The sequence below is a fragment of the Hemiscyllium ocellatum genome, chromosome 50, assembly GCF_020745735.1.
Source record: "Hemiscyllium ocellatum isolate sHemOce1 chromosome 50, sHemOce1.pat.X.cur, whole genome shotgun sequence".
Classification (NCBI taxonomy): domain Eukaryota; kingdom Metazoa; phylum Chordata; class Chondrichthyes; order Orectolobiformes; family Hemiscylliidae; genus Hemiscyllium; species Hemiscyllium ocellatum.
In genome coordinates this window covers 10553226-10575933 of record NC_083450.1, presented here as the reverse complement: position 1 = coordinate 10575933, position 22708 = coordinate 10553226, and the positions used below count along the sequence as shown (strand labels likewise).

The window sequence follows — 22708 nt, the reverse complement described above, 5'->3', positions numbered from 1 at the left end:
AAGATGTGATAGATATCAGCGGGCATGTTTTGTAATATTGTGGGTGTAACATTAGAGCTGAGAATACAAAACACTGGCAAAAGGGCAGAAAATATTTACAAGAATGTATCCAGGAATGACAGGTTTCAAATATGTTGATAAAAATAAGGACGTAGGGTTGTTCTCTTTGGCAAAAGAAAGATGACAGTAGACTTGATCGATGTTTTCAAAATCATGAGCAGCTTCTCGAGTAGAGGAGGAGAATATTTTCCCGCTGCTGAAAGGAATGTGGACGATCAGGAACAATTTCAATATAAACAACAGCGTTGTGGAAATTAAACTTTATTTCACTCAGTAACTAGTTAGGCTATGGAATGCAGTGGCTTTAAATGTGGTGAGTGAATTTCAGGTGAGGCATTTATAGGAACATTGGATTTTTTTTAATGCAAGTAGTGTGCCGAAGACACACAGAAAGAAAATACATCAAGAGCATTCGAATAAGAGTATGATGCTCTTTTATAGAGCACATGCAAGCATAATAGGGAGAATGGTCCTGCTCAATGTTGTAACAATTTTGTGATTCTGTGATGCCTCTCCAACTCAACAGGTACCCCAACTGTCTTTCTCTTATCCTCACCACTGGATGAAATGTTTCACATGGAAGCTACCACATTGGTATGCTTAGTAAAAAACGTGTACTCTAATTCATTTCCCATCGCTTGGAATATTTCTACAAGGGATATCAAGGCTTGGACGTATTCGGGGACAATTATCTCTACTGGAGAATACGGTATCATAAGTCACTTCAGAGTCCCAGCAGAAACATGGCAACAAGGAGCTTTCATTACTTGCTCAGTTCAAATCAACTCAGAAGAAATTCTTACCAGTGAAAATATCTCCTATAGGAGAGGTAAATGTTGATACAGATGATGTTTATTGATAATACATAATCTGCTCCTTTTTTATATCTGCCTCCGATCATTTGGACATGTATTGATTGCATTAGTCAATGCCACATTGTTTACCTGTATGAATAATACCCTGAATCTATTTGAGCAGGCCATTCGTGTATAGTAAGGTAAAGGAAATAACTCCTTGCTTTCACAGATTAAAATTGAATAAAATAAAACTGTATTTACAAACTACAGCTGAATTTCAAAACAAATTCCATTCTGGAAACAGATGATTTGACACGACAGATAAACGCCATTCTTCCTGTTCTACACAAATATCGCCCTGGCAAAGTTTTGGTAGTGACATCACCACAAACCCAAGTCCAGATATTTTATATTCAAAAATGCTCTTAAAATATCAGATGCCTCATACTCTGTACACGTTTCGAAATGCTGAGCGCTGTCTGAGGACAGACGTTGTCACGTCAAATCCGAATTCGGACATTGGAGTGACACCATGATACATGGTGAACATGAAACAGAACAGGCCCATACAGGAATAAGCCATTCATGCTCGTGTCTGCGTTGAACATGATTCTATTCTAAACTAATCTAGCATCACTGTTTCAAAGGGCCAGAGACGAGATTACTTAGATTAGACTACTTACAGTGTGGAAAACAGGCCCTTCAGGCCCACAATCCCACATCGACCCGCTGAAGCACAACCCATCCAGACCCAATCCCCTACATTTAGCCCTTCACCTAACACTGCAGACAATTTAGCCTGGCTAATTCACCTAACCTGCATATTTCTGGTTTTTGGGAGGAAACCAGAGCACCCGGAGAAACCTACGCAGACACAGGGAGAATGTGCAAACCCCACAAAGAGTGTCGCCTGAGGAGGGAATTGAACCTAGGTCTCTGGCGCTCTGAGGAAGCAGTGCTAACCAATGTGCCACCGTGCCACCCATGGTTCGTTTCCAGCCTGAAGTGATTATCTGTTTGGAGTTCATACATTCTCCCCACGGTTGCATTGTTTTACTCCAGTTTCCACTTACAATCCAAAGATGTGCAGGTTTGGTACATTTAACCTAATTTGGCCTGAGCGTCCAGGCTGTGCAGGTTAGGTGAATTAGCCATGGTAAATGCGGGGTTAATCAGATACATGTGGACTTGGTCTAAGTGTTCTTCATAATGTCAGTTCAGATTCGATGGGGTAAATTACCACTTTCTGCAGTGTACCTCTTTCTGCGATTGTACGAATTTACCAAATATCTGCTTAGTTTCCATGTGTCTTTATTCTCTGTCTTTTCAAGCATCCATATAAATGTCTCTTAAACTTTTCTGATTCAGCCATGTCGTGTGGCAATGTATTTCAGGCACGTATCACATTTAGCAAAACACTTTCCTCACCCATGCCATTTAACTTTCCGTCATTTTATTAAGACTATGCCCCCGAGAATTTGACACTTCCAGGAAAGAGACTCAGACTATCCAATCTATTTATGTCTCTTATAATGCTGCATAATTCTTTCAGGTTACTCGTCAACCTACGTTGCTCCTGCAAAACAAAACAAAAAAATAAATTTTGGCCAACATTCCTTTGGAGCTAATGCACTCCAAGCGAAGGAATATCCTGGAAAGTTTCTCCTGCATCCTCTCCAAAGTCTATCATAACTGTGTATAGTATTTCCACTGTGGCCTCACTAATGACTTGAACCGTTGCAACATGACATATCAATTGTTTTCTACTCAATACCCTGACTAACGAAGGCAAGATTCTGTATTTCTTCCTTACTGTAGGCACATCTCTTCTAGGTTCGATTTTCATCAATAGTAGAAACATCTTCCAAATACAGTTTATTTAACAACCTTCTATCAGAACACCACTTTTTTCCCCCTTTGCTCGAGGGGACAAAAAGAAAAGAAAGATTGTTCATTCGTTTAGATTGGCTAAACCATTATAATCTGGGCTCATAGATGGATTTTTTTTGCACTATCCTGCAGAGCTTAAATAAGTTCTTGAACACTAAAACCAGTTCTGTTCGTCATTTCGTGAGTTTGATCAAATTAACGTTTTCTTGGCTAACTTCACGAACCGATTGCTTGTATTAATGTGAGTTCGAAGGTGGATTTTAATTCGTTTCCTTTCAATATAGTTGTTAACTGTGTGAACTTCGTTTTTTAACTGACCTTTTCTACTCGTGGTGAAAAATCACTCTACTCTTCTGCCCTGTAAGTTAATAATTTTACAAATTCAATGTAATTTCCTAAATCTCTTCGACCAAATGGCACTTTTGAAATATTTTGATCAACATGGAAGAACAAAAACAGTATTTCCATAATTATAGGTGTGTTATATTGTGATGAGGTTTGGAGAAGAGTCGTTTTTTTCCACAACGATATGCAAGTGACAATTATTTATAAACGAGATTTAATTCAAAAGACTATTATCGATTTATGAAAGGAGCATAGAAAATATTTAACAGAGCACTTATTGACAGTCATGGCTGCATGGTTCATTATATGATTGAAGAAGATTTAACTTGTATAAAATTGCTTAAATGAACAGTATTGACTGCTACAAGTTAAATCTGAGAACACAGATCAGAAGTTGGAAGAGAGGGAAGAAGCAATAAGCTTTTGGAAATGTATAAATATTAACTTGCATCGTTGGTGGAATGGTTGAGAAATTTCCTTCAAGGGGACGGGTGAAATTGTACTTTGGATATGGATATGTAGAAACATATATAGAGAGGTTAGAGTAATTGTTTTGATTTTGCATTCATGTGGAAAGAAATTTGAAGGAGTTCATAGCTTCAATCAGCATCTGACACTTCAATGATTCCAAAGTAACATTATTCCATACAGTTTCTTTTCATATTTATCTGACTGTCCTTTCCACTCTGCCCGATTCATTCTGTCTTTCCATTATTTTACATTTAATATGGGTGTTTAATATTTAATTTAGTTTCTGGGCTTTTAGAGATTCGGACAAGGATAATTTAGTTTACCGATTCCCTCATACTTTGAATTGGAATGGTGAGTCTTTAAGTAACTGATAATTCCATTCTGAACTTTTAACAATTTCTCTGTCTTCTTCAGAGTCCCAACGTGTCAATTGCCATTTAATGTATTACTGGAATTCATTGATGATAATACTCCCTCTCCTGATGTTAGCTGCCACAAGTTGGATTTATAAGAGATGTTATTCAGGTAGGATGTTTCCATTGGTGCTGTAACTACGTCATCTCACATACCTCAGATACAGTTTCATTGTTTTATTTGATGTTTAAGTTAGCCGAAACAAGCCTGCCCTGCTGTGGTGCAGTGTTACTGTCCTCAACCCAGGCCTGGAAGACCCGGGAGCAAGGCGGGCCGACCTCAAAAGAATAAAGAACAATATAGCACAGAAATAAGCCATTCAGCCGTCCAAACCTGCCGCGTTTAGTGCTTCCATACTAAAAATGTCCTCACTTAAAAGAGCTATAAATCGCTATTCCCTTGCTACTCATATATTCTTACAGCTGCTTCTTGATTGTTGCCATTGTGTCTGATTCCACCACCTCCTCTGGTAACATGTTCCTAGCATTCACCACCATTTCAGTGAAACAGTTGTCTCACTCGTCTGTTTTAAACATCCCCCACATCTCTCATCTTGCACCTCTATCCTCTAGTAATTGAATCCTCTACCTTGAGAAAAATCTTTATATTTTCCACTCTATCGATGCAATTCAGAATCGATTAAACTTCTACTCTGCCATCCCTCAAACTCATGCCTTCCAGTGAAAATAAACCAGTCGAGCCGATATCTCATCATCGCTAAAATCCCAGATACCAGGCAGCATTCTCGTCAATCTTTTCTCTATCGTCTCCAAATCATCCACATCATTCTGGTAGTTTTGTGAAAAGACCTGTACAAATATTCCAAGTATGGCCTAACTATTGTTCTAAAATGCTGCAGCATAACTTGCCCATCTTCATACTCAAAGCCTTTTCAATGAAGGCAAGCATCCCATACGCCTTTTTTTTAATGACCTTATCTGCCTACGATGTCAACTTCGGTGATCTGTTGACCTGCACGTACAGATCCCTTTGTATATCAATACTCCTAAAAGTTCTGCCAATCACTCTATAGATTCCACCTGTATTTGACCTTCCAAAATTCATCACCTCACATTTGTCCAGATTGAACTCCTTCAGCCATTTTTTCTGGCGATGACTCCAAGTGATCTATATTTTGCTATATCATCTGACAATTCTCCTCACTCTACACAACCTCAACATTTTTTGTCGACCAAAAGCTTACTAATTTGACCGTTTGCATTTTTCTCCAAAGCATTTATATAGATCACGAACAGTAGAGGTGCCATGTGGCCCACCGCTAGTCAAAGCACTCCATTCAGAAAAGCATCACGCCACTTCTACATCTGTTTCCTATATCTACGCCAGTTCTGTATCAATCTTGCCAGCTCACCACGATATCATATGACCTCACCTTTTAAACAAGCCTGCCATGAAATACCTTGTCAAACGCTTTGGTGGCAACATGAACTGCTCAGCCCTCATCAATCATCTTCGTCACGTCTTCAAAAAAGCGATGAAATTAGTGTTGCATGACCTCCCCCACTCAAATCACGCTGTTCATCACTAATAGGTCCTTCTCCCTCAGAATATTTTCAAATAACCTACTGATTACCGACATGAGACTCATAGGACTGGAATTAATAGAATTATCCTGGCTATCTTTCCGAATCAAAGGGACAATGCTGTCTACTCTCCAGTCCTTTGGGACTTCACTTGTGTTCAAAGACGAATAAAGATGTATGTTAATGCCCCAGCAATTTCATTTATTGCCTCCATTAATATTCTTGGATGGATTGCATCATGGACTTATCCACCTTAATACGTTTTAAGACGCACAACGCCTCTTCCTTTTTAATAGCAACTTCACTTGAACACTCGGCACTCCCCTCACTGAGATCATGCTTCACCAATTCATTCTCATTGGTGAATACAAACACCGCCTCTTCTGGCTCCACACATAGATTTACTCCTTTGCCCTTCATTGGGCCAACCCTTTCTCTGGATGCCCTCTTGTTTTTTATGTACGTGTAAAAGGCTTTGAGATTCTCCTCAATTGTGTTTGCCAACAATGTTTCATCACCCCTTTTCACCCATCCAATTCCGTGTTTAAGTTATTTCCTTTTACTTTCTGACCAACGTCGTAACATCTCTGGTAGTCCGCTGCTGAAGTCTTATCAACTACTATCTGAAATACTCCGACGTGTACAATTTGGATTTTCCGTCGAAAAGCCACCTCCATTCAAAATTCTCCAGTACCTGCCAAAAATCGTTGTAGTACAATGTCCCCAATTTTATCACCATCACCCCGGGCCTGCTGTTATTCCCATCCATGAGTTTCTTAAAACACACGGTATTATGGCTATCCCTTCTGAAATGTTCTGGTAGTGATACTTCACTCAAGTAGCCGTATTTATTTCCATAAACCAGGTCCAGTACGGCACTTTCCTGCTTGGGCATTTTACATGTGCATCAAGAATACCTCCTGAATGATCCTGACAAGTGTTGCCTCATTCAAGCCCCAAGCATATCATGAGTCCCAGTCAATATAGGAGTAGTTAAAATCACTCATTCCAACAGTCCTGCCGTTTTCAAATTATTAGAAATCGTGTGTATGAGCAGATTGATTACTGTTATGGATCAGATCAAAGCCCTTCAAAATACAAGAAGGTACCTTAGACTCTAACTTCCTGTTCGTTGATAGTCAATGTAAGATGCTGCATTCCAGGAGCAATTCGTTTGTTCAAACTACTCCACGTTGAGCAAAACGGACTTTATTCGTACATGATAGGTAAAATACAACCAAATGAAAGAAAGAATACAGCATAGAAGGCTGTCTTAGCTGCGAATCTATCGAAATAATAAACAATGGTGTAGGTACAGTAAGTATTGCGAATTTGCTGATCTAATATATTAACACACCACAAGCACGCCCTTGACAAAGTCAAATTCAGAAAAAAATCAGTAAAAAGTTACATTTGTGTCAATGCAAGTCCAGCTTATGAAAACACCAAAGGAAAACTCTCAGACAGTATGGAAGTGTCAGATGTACTGCAGCTTTCAACCCTGCTGAGATCCCAGCAACAAGTGCTGAAATCTGAAACTAAAACTCTTGATGCTATTGGATTTTGATCATATCCAGTCAATCTGGGTCTACAGTTCCAATCTGAAAAAAAAACATTTAAAAGCTGTTGAGGAGTTTTCAATGGACAGCTGAAACCTCCGCTTCAAAACCACTGTTAAAAAAATACATCGCTTTTAGTCATAGAATCGTCAAAATGAGAAAGAAATAGTTAGGTTTAGATCATTTTACATGCTAATTTTCTTTCTTTGCTTCAGGTAACTGCGGGAAAGAATCATCCACAGATGCTAGACCACGTAATCCAGAGCAGCAGGTAAATACATGAGTTTTTTTTCTCTCTACAAATGTACTTGAATTACTTAGACTTGATAAAGAATGTTTAAGACAGATGATGAAGATGAATGAATTATTCTAAAGATTTCAGTGTGAACAATACAAAAGATTACTGTTCAACATTTTGTTCGAAATTAACTCTGCAGAAGGTATATACGTGGATGCTTAAATCAGAAGGTTATATGTAAGTACAAAAGGAATACTGCATTCAACGATGACAGGTTGACAGCAGTTATTGACCAGTGAGCTTTACTTTGGTTGTGAGGAAAGTTTTAGAAAAGGATATCAGACAGAGGATTTATAATCATCAAGAGACGATTATGTTGATTCGGGATAGTCAACACTGTTTTGTGAAGAGTAAATAGTGCCCCACAAACCTTATTGTGTTCTTTGAGAAGGTGACCAAACAAGTGGATGAGGGTCAACCGTTTGATGCGATGTACATGGATTTCAGTAAGGCGTTTGAAAACAGTAGCCTATTACACAAAATATGGAGGCATGGGATTTTAGATTTCTTACAGTGTGGAACAGGCCCTTCGGCCCAACAAGTCCACACTGACCCGCCTAAGCGCAACCCACCCATTCCCCTACATTTACCCCTTTACCTAACACTACGGGCAATTTAGCATGGCCAATTCACCTGACCTGCGGGAGGAAAACCGGAGCACCCAGAGGAAACCCATGCAGACACAGGGAGACTGCGCAAACTCCACACAATCAGTAGCCTGAGTTGGGAATTAAACCCGGGTCTCTGGCACTGTGAGCAGCAGTGTTAACCACTGTGTCACCGTGCCGCCCAGGGATTGAGGGTGATCTAGTGGTTTGGATAAGAAATTGGCTAGCTGGAAAATAATATGGTGTTAGTTGATGGGAAATGTCCATTGCGGACTTCAATTATTAGCGATGTAAAGCAAAGGATCTGTTTTGGGTCACTGCTGTTTGTAATTTCCTGAATGGCCTCGATGAGGGCTTGGAAGGACATGTTAGTAGATTTACGGAAGGCACTAAAGTTGGTGGAGTTGTGGATAGTCCTGAAGGAATTTGTGGGTTACAGAGGGGTATAGGTAAGCTGCAGAACTGTACTGTGAGGTGACAAATGTAATTTAAAATGGGAAAGTGTGAGGCGATTCATTTTGTTAGACGCAACAGGAATAAAGTTTACTGGGGTATTGGTACGATTCTTAATAGTATAGAGGAACAGAGAGATCTCCGTACACTGTACATATATCCCTGAAAGTTACCACCCAAGTTAATACAGATGTTAAGAAGGCGTATGGTGTGTTAGCTTTTACTTGTAGAGAGATTGAGCGTCTGAGCCACGACATCATGCTGCAACTGTACAAAACTCTAGTGCGGCCACACTTGGAGTATTGTTTGCAGTCCTGGTCGTTGATAGATAAAGGACTGCTTTCAGGGGTAGTTTGCTTACTCAGAGAGTAGTGGGTACGTGGAATGCATTGCCTGAAAGAGCAATTTGGGGTTTTTTTTGAATGGTCATTGAGTAAACATATGGAAGAAAATGCAATAGTGCAGGATAGATAGGCTTCAGATTGGTTCCAAAAGTCGGCACAATATCGAAGAACAAAGGGCCTGTTCTGTACTATCATGTTCTTATGTTCTATGTTCTATATTCTAAGAGCAGATGATAGTGCTTTGAATATTATTATTGGGAATAAATATGATCAGCTTGTGAACTCGTCAGGAATTAGGGGATTGTTAAAAAATAGGTTGATGGTTGTTTCAAATAGCAACCAATATTGAGCAAGAAGTTCTTATTTGTTGTGAGTTAAACGCATATTCGTCAGGAGGACAGCTGGATAGCAGCCTTCTCTGTTCCAAGAGATATACTCCAACCTTTCCTTGTAACTATAATTTCCAAGCGATGGCAAAATTCCAGTGAATCTTCTCTTCCCTCTCTCCAAAGTAATTATGTTCTTCCTGTCGTGTGGTGACGACGATCTTATGCATTCGCATCATTATATTCAAACGTTTACATTCTATGCCTCTGCTGATGAAGAACACAATTAGATATTTTATTTTCTTAAATTCACTCGTGGTAAGTGAACATCGCTGTCAAGGTCAGCATTAATTGTCGAGTCATTTTCCAGAGGACAGTTAAGAGACAACTAAGTTCGACAAGGTAAGGATAACAGATTTCCTTCCCCGATGGACATTCATGAACCAGATGATTTTTCTTTCTGAAAATCGACAATAGTGTCCTAATCATCATTAAACTCAGAATTCCAGATTTTATGTTGGACTTAAAGTCCACCATTCGTCAAGATGTCCCCAGAACATTTTCTATGTCTCTAAGTTAATAGTTTATCGATAATACCACTAAGGCCATTTGTGCCCCAACATGGCTTTATTGGAAACTCATCTGCTTGCACTGTTACCTGTATGGATCTGCGCACATGCACGTCAGCTTTTCTCACTTCAACAACATTTTTAACATGTTCACATTTATAGTGCATTCTCTTTTAATGCTTGAAGTCCGTAATTACGTTACTTCACACTTATCAGATTTGGCCTCCATTCATTCATGGTCTACAACTGTCACTTCCCTTCGTACTGAAACCAACCAGTCGCATACTGACACCGCCCCCCCCTCCAAAAAAAACAGCAGTGGTCCCATCACTGAGCCCTGGTGAACAGTACTTGAAACAACTTTCCATTCACAAGGGCTGCATTTAACCATTATTCTTTATTCCCAGTTACAAAGTCAACAGTGGATCTAATTCGCCACATTACCCTGTACCCCTTTGGCTTTTGCTTGTTTGACAATTCTGCCAAATGCCATGTCAACTGCCTTCCTGAAATCCATATGCACCACGGACACTGCACTATCCTCATCGATCTCCATGTCACTTCCACACAGAATTCAATTAAATTTGAAAAGTGTGATCTTCCGTTGCATAAACCTATACGGATTATCCCTGGCTAGTTCATGGTATTCTAAGTGACAGTTCATCTAATCTCCCAGGATTGTAAAAAAAAAACTGCCTGCAACCATAGTAAGACAAATTGGCCTACAATAGGTTGACATCACATTTGGACAGGTTTTCGACTGCAGACTCATATTTGCATTCACTCTGTCCTCTGACACGTCACATGTATCTAGTGAGGATTGGAAAATAATGCTCATAGCATCTCGTTTTCGTCCCTTACCTTCAATATGCTTCCGTGCAATTCATCCAGCTCTGGCAATGTATCCATTTCCAAGAATTCAGATTCCTCTAACCTTGTGATTATTTGTCCAATATCCACACTGCTTCTTTTGGAATGCGGCATTTACATGCTTTATAAGGCAAAAAAAAAATCTGTGTATCCTCTGCATCTGCGCATAAATTCCCTTCTTTAACTCAGGAAGGAACCACTTTTTCTTTAACTATCATTTTGCTCCTTAAATACGAATGAGATATCTTTCAGTATTACGTTATCTTGCTTCCTAATAATTTTCTTGTGCTCTCTTTGATAGAGAGTCATAGAACCAGAGTCATACACCGTAGATAAATAGACCTTGTCCTGCATTTCGATCATACCGAGCAGTTATCCTATAAAAATGTAATCCCATTTGCCAGCATTTGGCCATTATCCTTCTGAACCATTCCTATTCATACACATATCCAGATTCTTTTTGAATGTTGCAAACATACCAGCCTCCACCAGTGCCTCGGGCACATCATTCCATACATGCAACACCCTGTACATGAAAACGTTGCTCCCCTTTGGACCCATTCATATCTTGCCCCTCTCACCTTGAACCAATGTCCTTCAGTTTGGTACCTCCCCAAATCCAGGAATTTTTTTTCTATTGTCTCCATCCATGCCACTCATGACTTTATAAACCTCTCCACGTCACCGCTCAGCCTCTGATGCTCCAATGGGAATTGCCCCAGTCTATTCAGACTCTCACTTTAGCTAAAATCATGCATATCTGGCAACACTGTTATGAATCTTTTCTGAACTGTTTCTCGTCTCACTACATTTTTTCTATGGTGACAGTGTGGAAGGTGGGGGTGGGGCGGAAGAGACCAGGATTAGCGTGCAATACTCCAAAACTGGCTTAACCAATGTCCTGTACGGCCGTAACATGATCCCTCAACTCCTATACTGAATGCCCTGATTAATGAATGCCTTCTTTATTATCGTATCTGTCTGCGACTCCACATTCGAGAAACTATGCACCTGCACTCCGAGGTCTCTTTGTTCAGAAATACTCGCAAGGACCTTACTATCAAATTCATAAGTCCTCTCCTGATTTGCCTTGCCAAAATGTAGCACCTCACGTTTATCTCAATTAGAGCCATCTGTCACTCCTCCACCAATTGACCCAGAGATCCTCTTCACTGCCAATTGCAGTGTCATCTGCAAACTTCATAACTCCAGCTCTTATTTTCAAATTCAAATCAGTTATTTAAATGAAAATAACAGTGGACACAACATAGATCTTTGTTGCACATTACTGGTCACAGGCCATCAGATGAAAAACAATCCTGCACGTTACCCTCTGTTTTCTCCCTTTGGACCAGTTCTGCATCCAAATAGCTGGTTCTCCCTGGAATCCAATTATCTAAACTTGCAAACTAAGCGACATGCAGAACCTTGAAATAGAGCGAACTGAAGTTGATATAGATCGCATCCAGCTCTCTGCCCTCAGCAATCCTCTTGTTACTTCTTCAAAAAGTAGAATTCAGTTAGTGAGACACGATTTCCCACTATCAAAGCCACGTTGTACATCTTTACTCAGTCCTTGCTTTCGAAATACATGCGTATCTTGTACCACAGGATTCCCTGCAACAACTTCTCAAGCAAAGATATTACGCTGACCAGTCAATAATTCTCCGGCTGGTACATCATTAGCCAATGCTCAGTCTTCCAGCATCTCACCTTTGTTTATGAATGACAAAAGAATCTCCGCAAAGGGGCCCTGTTATCCATTCTCTCTCTTCGCTCATAGTCTAATGGTACACCTGATTAGATCCCGTGCATATATCCATCTTTTTGGGTTTTAAGACGTCCAGCACCTGCTTATTTGCAATATTTTCCAAAATGTCGTAATTTACTTCCCCAAGTTCGATATCTCCCATATCTTCTTCACAGTAAATGCTGATGCAAAATATTGATTTAGGATCTTACCTGTCTCCTGCAGTTCCACAATTAGGCGGCATTTTTGAACTTAGAACATAGAACATAGAACATAGAAAAATACAGCGCAGTACAGGCCCTTCGGCCCTCGATGTTGCGCCGACCAAATCCTACCTAACCGACACTAGCCCAATGACCTCCATATGCTTATCCAATGCTCGCTTAAATGACCATAAAGAGGGAGAGTTCACCACTGCTACTGGCAGGGCATTCCATGAACTCACAACCCGCTGTGTAAAGAATCTACCCCTAACATCTGTCCTATACCTACCACCCCTTAATTTAAAGCTGTGTCTCCTAGTAACAGCTGACTCCATTAGCGGTAAAAGGTTCTCAGTGTCTACCCTATCTAAACCCCTAATCATCTTATACACCTCTACCAAATCTCCCCTAAACCTTCTTTTCTCCAATGAGAACAGGCCCAAGTGCCTCAGCCTTTCCTCATACGATCTTCCTACCATGCCAGGCAAAATCCTGGTAAACCTCCTCTGCACTCGTTCTAATGCCTCCACATCCTTCCTATAGTATGGCGACCAAAACTGCACACAATACTCCAGATGAGGCCGCACCAGAGTCTTATACAACTGCAACATGACCTCAGGACTCCGGAACTCAATTCCTCTACCAATAAAGCCCAGTACACCATATGCCTTCCTCACAGCACTATTTACCTGGGTGGCAACTTTCAGAGATCTGTGTACATGGACACCAAGATCCCTCTGCTCATCCACACTACCAAGTAGCCTACCATTAGCCTAGTAATCCATCTTCTTGTTACTCCTACCAAAGTGAATGACTTCACACTTAGCTACATTGAATTCCATCTGCCACCTTTCTGCCCAGATCTGCAACCTATCTATACCCCGCTGTAACCTGCCACCTCCTTCTTCACTATCCACAACTCCACCGACCTTTGTGTCATCCGCAAACTTGCTCACCCAGCTTTCAAGCCCCTCCTCGAGATCATTTATAAAGATGACAAAAAGCAACGGTCCCAAAACAGATCCCTGTGGTACACCGCTAGTAACTGCACTCCAAGATGAACATAGTCCATCAACTACTACCCTCTGTCTCCTTCCAGCCAGCCAATTCCTAATCCAAGCCTCTAATGCACCCTCAATGCCATATCTCCGTAGTTTTTGCATTAGCCTACCATGGGGTACCTTATCGAACGCCTTGCTAAAATCCATATACACCACATCTACTGCTTTACCCTCGTCCACCTCCTTAGTCACCTTCTCAAAGAACTCAATAAGGTTTGTGAGACACGATCTGCCCTTCACAGAACCATGCTGACTATCCTTGATCACATTATTCCTATCCAGATGTTCATAAATCTTATCCCTTACAATTCTCTCTAAGACTTTGCCCAGAACAGAAGTGAGACTCACTGGCCTATAGTTACTCGGGCTGTCCCTACTCCCCTTCTTGCACAAGGGGACCACATTCGCTATCCTCCAGTGTTCTGGTACTATTCCCGTTGACAATGACGACATAAAAATCAAGGCCAATGGCTCTGCTATCTCCTCCCTAGCTTCCCAGAGGATCCTAGAGTAAATGCCATCAGGCCCAGGAGACTTATCTATTTTCATCCTTTCCAGTATTCCCAAAACCTCCTCCCTACATACTTCAAGGCCAACCATTCTAATCGCTTGTGACTCAATATTCACACCAACAACAGAGTCCCGTTCCTGAGTGAATACTGACGAAAAGTATTGATTTAGTGTCTCACCAATCTCCTCCGCCTCCACGCACAACTTCCCACTACTATCCTTGACTGGACCGATACCTACCCTAGTCATCCTTTTATTCCTGACATACCTATAGAAAGCCTTTGGGTTTTCCCTAATCCTACCAACTAAGGACTTTTCATGTCCCCTTCTCGCTGCTCTTAGCTCTCTCTTCAGATCCTTCCTGGCTACCTTATAACTCTCAATCGCCCCAACTGAACCTTCACGCCTCATCCTTACATAGGCCGCCCTCTTCCCTTTCACAAGGGATTCCAATTCCCTATTAAACCACGGCTCCCTCACAAGACCCTCTACTCCCTGCCTGACTGGTACATACTTATCAAGGACACTCAATAGGTGTTCCTTGAACAATCTCCACATATCATTAGTGTTCTTCTCCTGAAGCCTGTTTTTCCAATCCACACATCCTAAGTCATGCCTCACCGCATCATAATTTCCCTGTCCCCAGCTGTAGCTCTTGCCCTGCAGTGCACACTTATCCCTCTCCGTCACTAAAGTAAAAGTCACCGAGTTGTGGTCACTGTCCCCGAAGTGCTCACCTACCTCCAAGTCTAACACCTGGCCTGGTTCATTACCTAGAACCAAATCCAGTATAGCCTCACCTCTTGTTGGCCTGTCTACATATTGTGTCAGGAAACCCTCCTGCACATATTGGACAAACACCAACCCATCTAACGAACTCGAGCTATAGATTCCCCAGTCAATATCTGGGAAGTTAAAGTCCCCCATAACAACCACCCTGCTACTTTCACTCTTCTCCTGAATCATCCTCGCAATACTATCCTCTACTTCTCTCGGACTATTGGGAGGCCTGTAGAAAACACCTAACAGGGTGACCTCACCTTTCCTATTTCTAACCTCAGCCCAAACTACCTCATATGGCAAGTCTTCCTCCATCGTCCTTTCCACCGCTGTAATGCTATCCTTGACAAGCAATGCCACACCTCCCCCTCTGTTGTGGTTCTGTTCGCCGAGCTGGAAGTTTTTGCTGCAAACGTTTCGTTCCCTGGTTGGGAACATCATCAGTGCTATTGGAGCCTCCTGAGAAGCGCTGCTTTGATGTTTCTTCCGGTATTTATAGTGGTTTGTTCTTGCCGCTTCCGGGTGTCAGTTTCAGCTGTACTAGTTTGACAGCCAGACTACTGCGACCCTTAGGACTCCTAACAGCCCACAAGCCAACTTCCACACTCAGACAACAACTCACTAGAACAAAGGACCCAATAGCCAGCACGAGCCAAACTAACGTAGTTTACAAAATACCATGCAAGGACTGCACAAAACACTATATAGGACAAACAGGAAGACAGCTAACAATCCGCATCCACGAACATCAGCTAGCCACAAAACGACACGACCAGCTATCCCTAGTAGCCATACACTCAGACAACCAGGAACATGAATTTGACTGGGAAAACACTACCATCATAGGACAAGCCAGACAGAGAACAGCCAGGGAATTCCTAGAGGCATGGCATTCATCCACAAACTCCATTAACAGACACATAGACCTGGACCCAATATACAAACCACTACAGCTGAAACTGACACCCGGAAACGGCAAGAAGATCCATCAACAGACACATCAACCTGGACCCCACATACAAACTACTACAGCTGAAACTGACACCCGGAAGCGGCAAGAACAGACCACTATAAATACCGGAAGAAACATCAAAGCAGCGCTTCTCAGGAGGCTCCAATAGCACTGATGATGTTCCCGAACCAGGGAACGAAACGTTTGCAGCAAAAACTTCCAGCTCGGCGAACAGAACCACAACAACGGACACCCGAGCTACAAATCTTCAACCAGACTTTAAACCTCCCCCTCTTTTACCCCCATGTCTGACCCTACTAAAACATTTAAACCCTGGAACCTGCAACAGCCATTCCTGCCCCTCTTCTACCCACGTCTCTGTAATGGCCACAACATCGAAGTCCCAGGTACAAACCCACGCTGCAAGTCCACCTACCTTATTTCTTATACTTCTGGCATTGAAGTATGCACACTTCAAGCCACCTTTCTGTTTACAGGCACCCTCCTTCGAAATCGATGCCTTGTTCCTAACCTCCCAACACTCAAGGTCCTGTACCCTGAAGCTACAGTCCAGGTTCCCATGCCCCTGCAGAGTTAGTTTAAACCCTCCCAAAGAGCACTAGCAAACCTCCCCCCAAGGATACTGGTGCCCCTCAGGTTCAGGTGTAGACCATCCTGTTTATAGAGGTCCCACCTTCCCCAGAAAGAACCCCAGTTGTCCAGAAACCGGAATCCCTCCCTCCTGCACCATGCCTGTAGCCACACATTTAACTGCTCTCTCTCCCTATTCCTCGACTCTCTATCACGTGGCACGGGTAACAAACCAGAGACAACAACTCTGTTTGTTCTAGGATCTTATTTTCTGCCTGGTAACTCCGTTATCATTAATGTATTTGGAAAATTCCTTTGGATTCTTCTTAACTCAATTTGCCAAAGCTTTTTCATGTCCCTTTTAGGCCCTCCTGATTTTCCTCTTGGTACTTTTCCCGGAATTCAGTCGATCCCTGCTGTGTACGCATGACACATGCTTCTTTCTTATTCCTGACCAAAACCTCAAATTCTCTAGGAATCCAGGATTCACTACTTCTACTTGCCCTTTACTTTAACAGGAACATACTATCTCTGGACTCCATTGTTTTAATGTTAAATGATTCTAATTTTCCATTTGATCCTTTATCTGGGAACATCTGCATAAACTACTTTTGAAAGTTCCCGAGTAATGTCGTCAAAATTGGCCTTCCTCCAACTTAAAGAAATAATTTTCAAAATCAAATCTATTTTAAAACCAATAGAATTATGGTCTCCGGCCATAAAGCTCTGCATTACTGACACCTTAGTCATCTGCATTGCCTTACTCATGAAGAATAGGACGTATTTTGCAACTTCTGGAGTAATGCATCCACATAATAAATTACTTGTGCACATAAACTTTTTTTTTCTCTCTCTAAGCCCTTAGCATTGTAGCAGAGCTGGTCTATGCTTCAAATATTAATATCCCCTACCACACCATCTTCTTCTTCTCAATGACTACCGAGACATCCTTACAAATGTGTGTGTTTTTTTTCTCACTGACTATTGGGTTGTCTGTTATACAGTCCCAGTAAGCTGAACAACTTTTTCTTATTATTCAAATCCACACAAATAACATTACTGTAAGTATTCCCGGGAATAACCACGCTCAGTACAGTCATAGTGTTATCCTTTATCAAAAGCACCCTCCTCTCCTGCTCTATTTGCTTTCCTTCCCCTTGTATCAACATCTTGGAACACAAAGCTGCCAGTTCTGTACATCCCTGAACCATATCTCTATAATTATTATGATAGCCCAGTCCCATGTTCTCAACCATATACTCAGTTCATCTGCCTTGCATGTTCAACCTTTCTGAAATAAATGCAGTTTCATTTATCAGTCGTACCACGTCCTCTGCTTTGTTCCTGCCTGCTCTGACTGTTTGACTTACTCAACTGAGTTTTTCCCAACTGCATCAATCTCAGACTGATCCCTTTCCTCACTATCTCCCTGATCCCCCCCACTTCCTGTTTTATGTCCTCCAGAGCAGCTCGATGCAATTCACCCCGCCAGTATATTAGTCCCCTTCCAATCCAGTTGCAATGTACCTTTCTTATACAAGTCACTCCCATTTCAGAAGATCTTTGAACGATCCAAAAATATGAATGCTTCGTTCCTGGACCAGATTCTCAGCGACGCATTCATCTGCTCTATCGTCCAATTCCTAACCCAACTAGCTTTTGACACTGGGAGAACCCAGTTGTTACCGTCTTCGAGGACATCCTTTTCATATCCCTGCCTAACTCCCTTGACTCTCCTCAGAATCCTGTCCTTCGGACTTCTAGTGTCATTAGTTCCGATATGTGCAGCACCCTCCTGCTAGTTTCTCTCGCAGTTAAGAATATTCTACACTCTTTCGTAGTTATCCTTGATTTTGGTACCAGGTAGCCAAAACACCAATCTGATGTGTCACGGTCGGTTGGAGACACGTCCGCCGACACATCTGACTAGAGAGTCCCCTGTCACAGCCGACTGTTTCAAACCTGAATTACCACTCGTTACATTGCAGCCAGTCTCGGTATCTGGCTATCAGTGTTACATTCCCATGATTTCATCACACCCTACGTTTTCCAAAACAGCATAGTGGTTTGAGATGTGGATAGCCACAGCAGAATCTTACACGACTTGCCTCACTTTCCTATCTTTCCGGAGGTCACCCATCTATCAGAACTGATCTTCAGATTATCTTCCTTCCTGCAACTGCCATTCATCACACGGACAACTCTGTACATTCCTGATTGCCGCTAACTGCTGATCCGGCCAATGCATGGAAATTGATTGGATTGTCAACCACATACATTTTCTGGATATATAATTATCAGTATCATGGAAACGCGCCCTAATCTCTCACATCCGACAGAAGTGCACATCACTTTAATAAAGGTCCTCTTTGCATCTTGGCAATCTACAGATCCAGAAAAAAAAGTACAGTCTTACTCCTGTACAAACACGGCTCCAGGCTAAATTACTAGCTATGTTTTGAGATTTTAATGTTTGAACAAGAGACCGATGTCAATAGAATTATAAGAAACCACTCTACTCGCTATTGTAGATTTACAAAAAAGCTCGCCATTTAGTTGAGCTTCAGCTGTGATCTCCACACAGATTTCTCCAAGGATAGCGTTCAATTTCACCGTTCGCTTATTTTTCTTAGATGAACTCCAATGTGTAGAGGACCTTGAAATCAAACTGCAAAGGCAGCAGCTGTGAAGGTTTACCGCTAGGTCAGACAACAATGTAGATTTCTTTCTCCGTTGATTCACTTCCCACTATGGTGTCACTTCTTTGTCTCCCTTCCACCTCTTTTAAAATGACGTTGGTTTGATCTTGTTTTCCTCAAAGTTTCAAACCAATGGAAAGCTTATAAAACAGTAATTTTTTTGCCCCTAGAATTCGAGCAAATCTGTTCCAGCATTGTAAATACCTCAACAAGGAGTATCTGTTACTGCACAGTTTTTCCTGTTCTCCATCTTGTCATTTTTTAAAACTCAATCCCGGTAAGTTCGATGTTACTGTAGGTTTTCTGTGGCATCGAGTTTTTTTGTTTTGTGAATATCATAAGTTTATTTTTCTGCTGAATCTTTCTCTGTACTTTTTAAAATAAAGATTCTGGTCAAGATTTGGCAGTACTATTCTTATTTTTTGAAGGACTATGTCTGCTTCGTGCCCAATAGATCTCACTAAATACTGCTTCCAACGGGTTCATCACTGATTTATCCACTAGCAGTCCTGCTCAGTGCAAATCAGCCAAATCACTTCTCGGTTTTATTAAGATTTCCTTCATGCAGCTTTAATATTTGATTCCTGGTTTAACTCGGTCCTTTAACAGTACAAAATGCAACTGAATAGTGATCACTATTTCCAACAGTTGACCACTGTCAGATGCTCGCTCACTTGCCTATCTTCATCTCCCGGGGCTAAAATTTGCGAAATCTCTCATTTCAATGGCATTGACACATGTTGCCATTTTTTAAAAAAGTTTCATTTAGAAGCAATTCATGATTTTTTCAATCTCAATGCTCCGTATATTGTCTGACCTGTCGTTGGAATTGGGGTAGTTAAATTGTCTTCTACTGTTCTTGAAATGTTATACCGAAGGGCAAACATTGTCTAAATATATGTTCATCTCTCTTCCTCGCACTATTTCGGGTCTGTTGTACACTCCAGTTGTGCGACTGCCAATTTTTTAAATTTCAAAAGGTAATCCATAATGCCTTGTTTCTTAACCCGTTTCGTTTATCATACGTTGATTCTTTAACTAGTAATGATGTATCCCCTCTTCTTTTGAACATCCACAGTTATTCTACTTTAAAAATGTATGACCAGGCATAGTAAGTGGTCACTTTTGCCGTTCATTTAGCTAATTCTCGATTAAACCAAATGTGCCATGTTTCCATATGCTCTCATATGCCATTACTGCATCTGCCTTAGTTGCAATACTCCTTGTATTGTAGTATAAGCAACTGAATCCCTTTACTCGTCGCTTTAGAATTCTCGTTTCTTTGTCTCTCTAAGCCGCTGTCTCCATCACAAACTAACATTATAACTCGCGTTTTATTATCTGAATCTGACACATCTAATCCTACGCTTTGATTGCCACACTCACATCGTATTAAGTTAAAACCCTCACTAATGGAACTGGAGAAAGCCGCTACGAGGGTACTTTCACACCTCTTACTAGGTGCACCCCGTCAGGTGTTACAGGTCCCATCTTCCTCAGAAACAGTGCCAATGCCTCAAGAACTGAAACGCCTATCTGACACATCATTTCTCTCGTCAGGCACTCATGAGGGAGCAGTTGCTGTTTTCTCCTGAGTGGTCTTCACCCAACAGTATCCAAGGTGGTATTTATGTTTGACGGTCCAATGGTCACGGTGGACTATGATACTTCCTCCACTATTCTCTGACTTTGTTTAAGGGTCACTCATTTTTTTTTCTGCCTGTGTAATCTTCACGCGACATAACCTATGGATGTGATGGCACTGCAGGGTTGAAGTGGAGATTCACCAGGATGTTACAGAGATGCAGTAGTATCACTATAAAGAGAGACTGAATAGTCTCTCATTTCTTTTAGAGTGGACAAGGCTGAGGGGAACCTTTATTAATGTGTATAAGAGAATGAGCAGCATGATTGTGGTGGAAAGGTAGTTTCCCCCTTAATTGAAAAATCAATAACAATGGGGCTAATTTTAAGGCGAAAGGCACAAGTTGTCGAGAGGGTTTGCAGACAAAAAAAATTAAATGCACTTCTTGGAAGGGTAGTAGAGGCAGGTAACTTGCAATCAGTGGTTAGCAAGAAGCCATTTTCAATTCTGCACTGGTGGGTATCAATGGGATAAACGGTTATGAACTTTAAAACTAACACATTTGAGGGAGTGGAGATTTGCAAACCGCTCGCCAATTTTATGAAAAAAAAGACTTGGGATAGTCGTTGAATTGGAAATCATTACGGGTATGCGAATATAAACTCTAACTGAATGGTGTTATATGACAGAAGTGACTAATCAACGCTTATGGCAGCTCGATGTATATGTAACTAATGATATCTGATTTCTTCCATAGACTGTCTATGCTCATTTAGCATTCACTGTAGACTCAACAGTCTGATGGGACACGCATTCATGAATTGAAGAACACATCCAATAGTTTTTATTTTCTCCCGTTTTGAAGTCAATAAGAGACTTTATTCAGTAATAATCAAATGAATATTTCCTCCACTCTGTGTTATGAATCCCAAAGTCATAAAGTGGAGGATGTATTCAGAAGAAGAAGTGACATAATGACGACTGAAGTTCCACTTGATGAGGATTGTGTCATCGCTGCCCTATGTAACATATATACATATGCATATGTCATTACGAATGATCAGAGTGGCGAAGGACATTCCAAAATAGAAGTAATACAGCCGCTACTGACGACGGTTTTGTTTCATATTATTGATATTCATCCAGGTATGTGGGCATTGCTTGTACGCTCAGTAGTCTAGACAATTTCCATTGAGGAACTGACTTAAATATCTTTAAGTGGTAACCATCATAAATGAGTCTATTTTAGCATATCAGTTCTTGTGCTGAAAATAAAGAACAAGTGCCATTTAAGGGGAAGTGCCAAAATGTTGAGGTCATTGCAATGGAAGAATGACTTTAACACATATTTATATTTTAACATGAAAGTAATTTCATTGGGACCATATAATTACTAACAAACCCCTCCCAACCAACAAAAACACCTCACCCAATCAACAATGCCATTTAGCTTCATCCAACAAAGGAGAGCAAAGTTTTGGAAAAATTCTGCTAATCAATCTTAGCAAGATTTTGCTTCATTTGCTATTAATACGCTGTTGCCTTTGCCTTGGCGATTGATGGGGACAGCATTTAAAATATTAGATACCACATCTTTCAAATACTCTTCTTCATTCTTAACAGTGTAGAAACATCACACGTCTTACAGCATTTGTGGTGAGAGAAACAGAACTAACATTTCGAGTTCGATACTGTTATACTTCAGTAACGAAAGAGATTGGTTATTTATTTTTGTGCCGACAGAGGGAGAGGACAAGTGAGTTTGTCAGATTTTGAAGGTGGCCAGACCAAAAGACAAAACATTGGTAAAACTTCGAAGCTAACATTATGCGTGCGTAAAGACTTATGAAATGAATCAAATGTTCAAGTCTGAAAAGGCAAAGTCTGAACAATACGGAGCGATTACGAGGGGATGTTGTCATTTAAGAAAAAAAAGGAGCACAAGTGTCAGTCTGTAAGCTTGTTGAACGCAATATGTAATAATAAACGCAACAAAGTTCCATATATTTATCCGAGGAATTTCTGGAAA

The 22708-nt window shown here is 41.1% G+C and overlaps 1 long non-coding RNA gene across 1 annotated transcript; it reads left to right on the top strand.

Annotated features, from left to right (window-relative positions):
* Window positions 1-766: 766 nt before the first annotated feature.
* Window positions 767-21827, top strand: LOC132805606 (uncharacterized). The gene is made up of 4 exons (XR_009640925.1): window positions 767-889; window positions 3978-4088; window positions 7296-7351; window positions 21437-21827. It is a non-coding gene; the product is annotated as an uncharacterized LOC132805606 (long non-coding RNA).
* The last annotated feature ends 881 nt before the right edge of the window (window positions 21828-22708 follow it).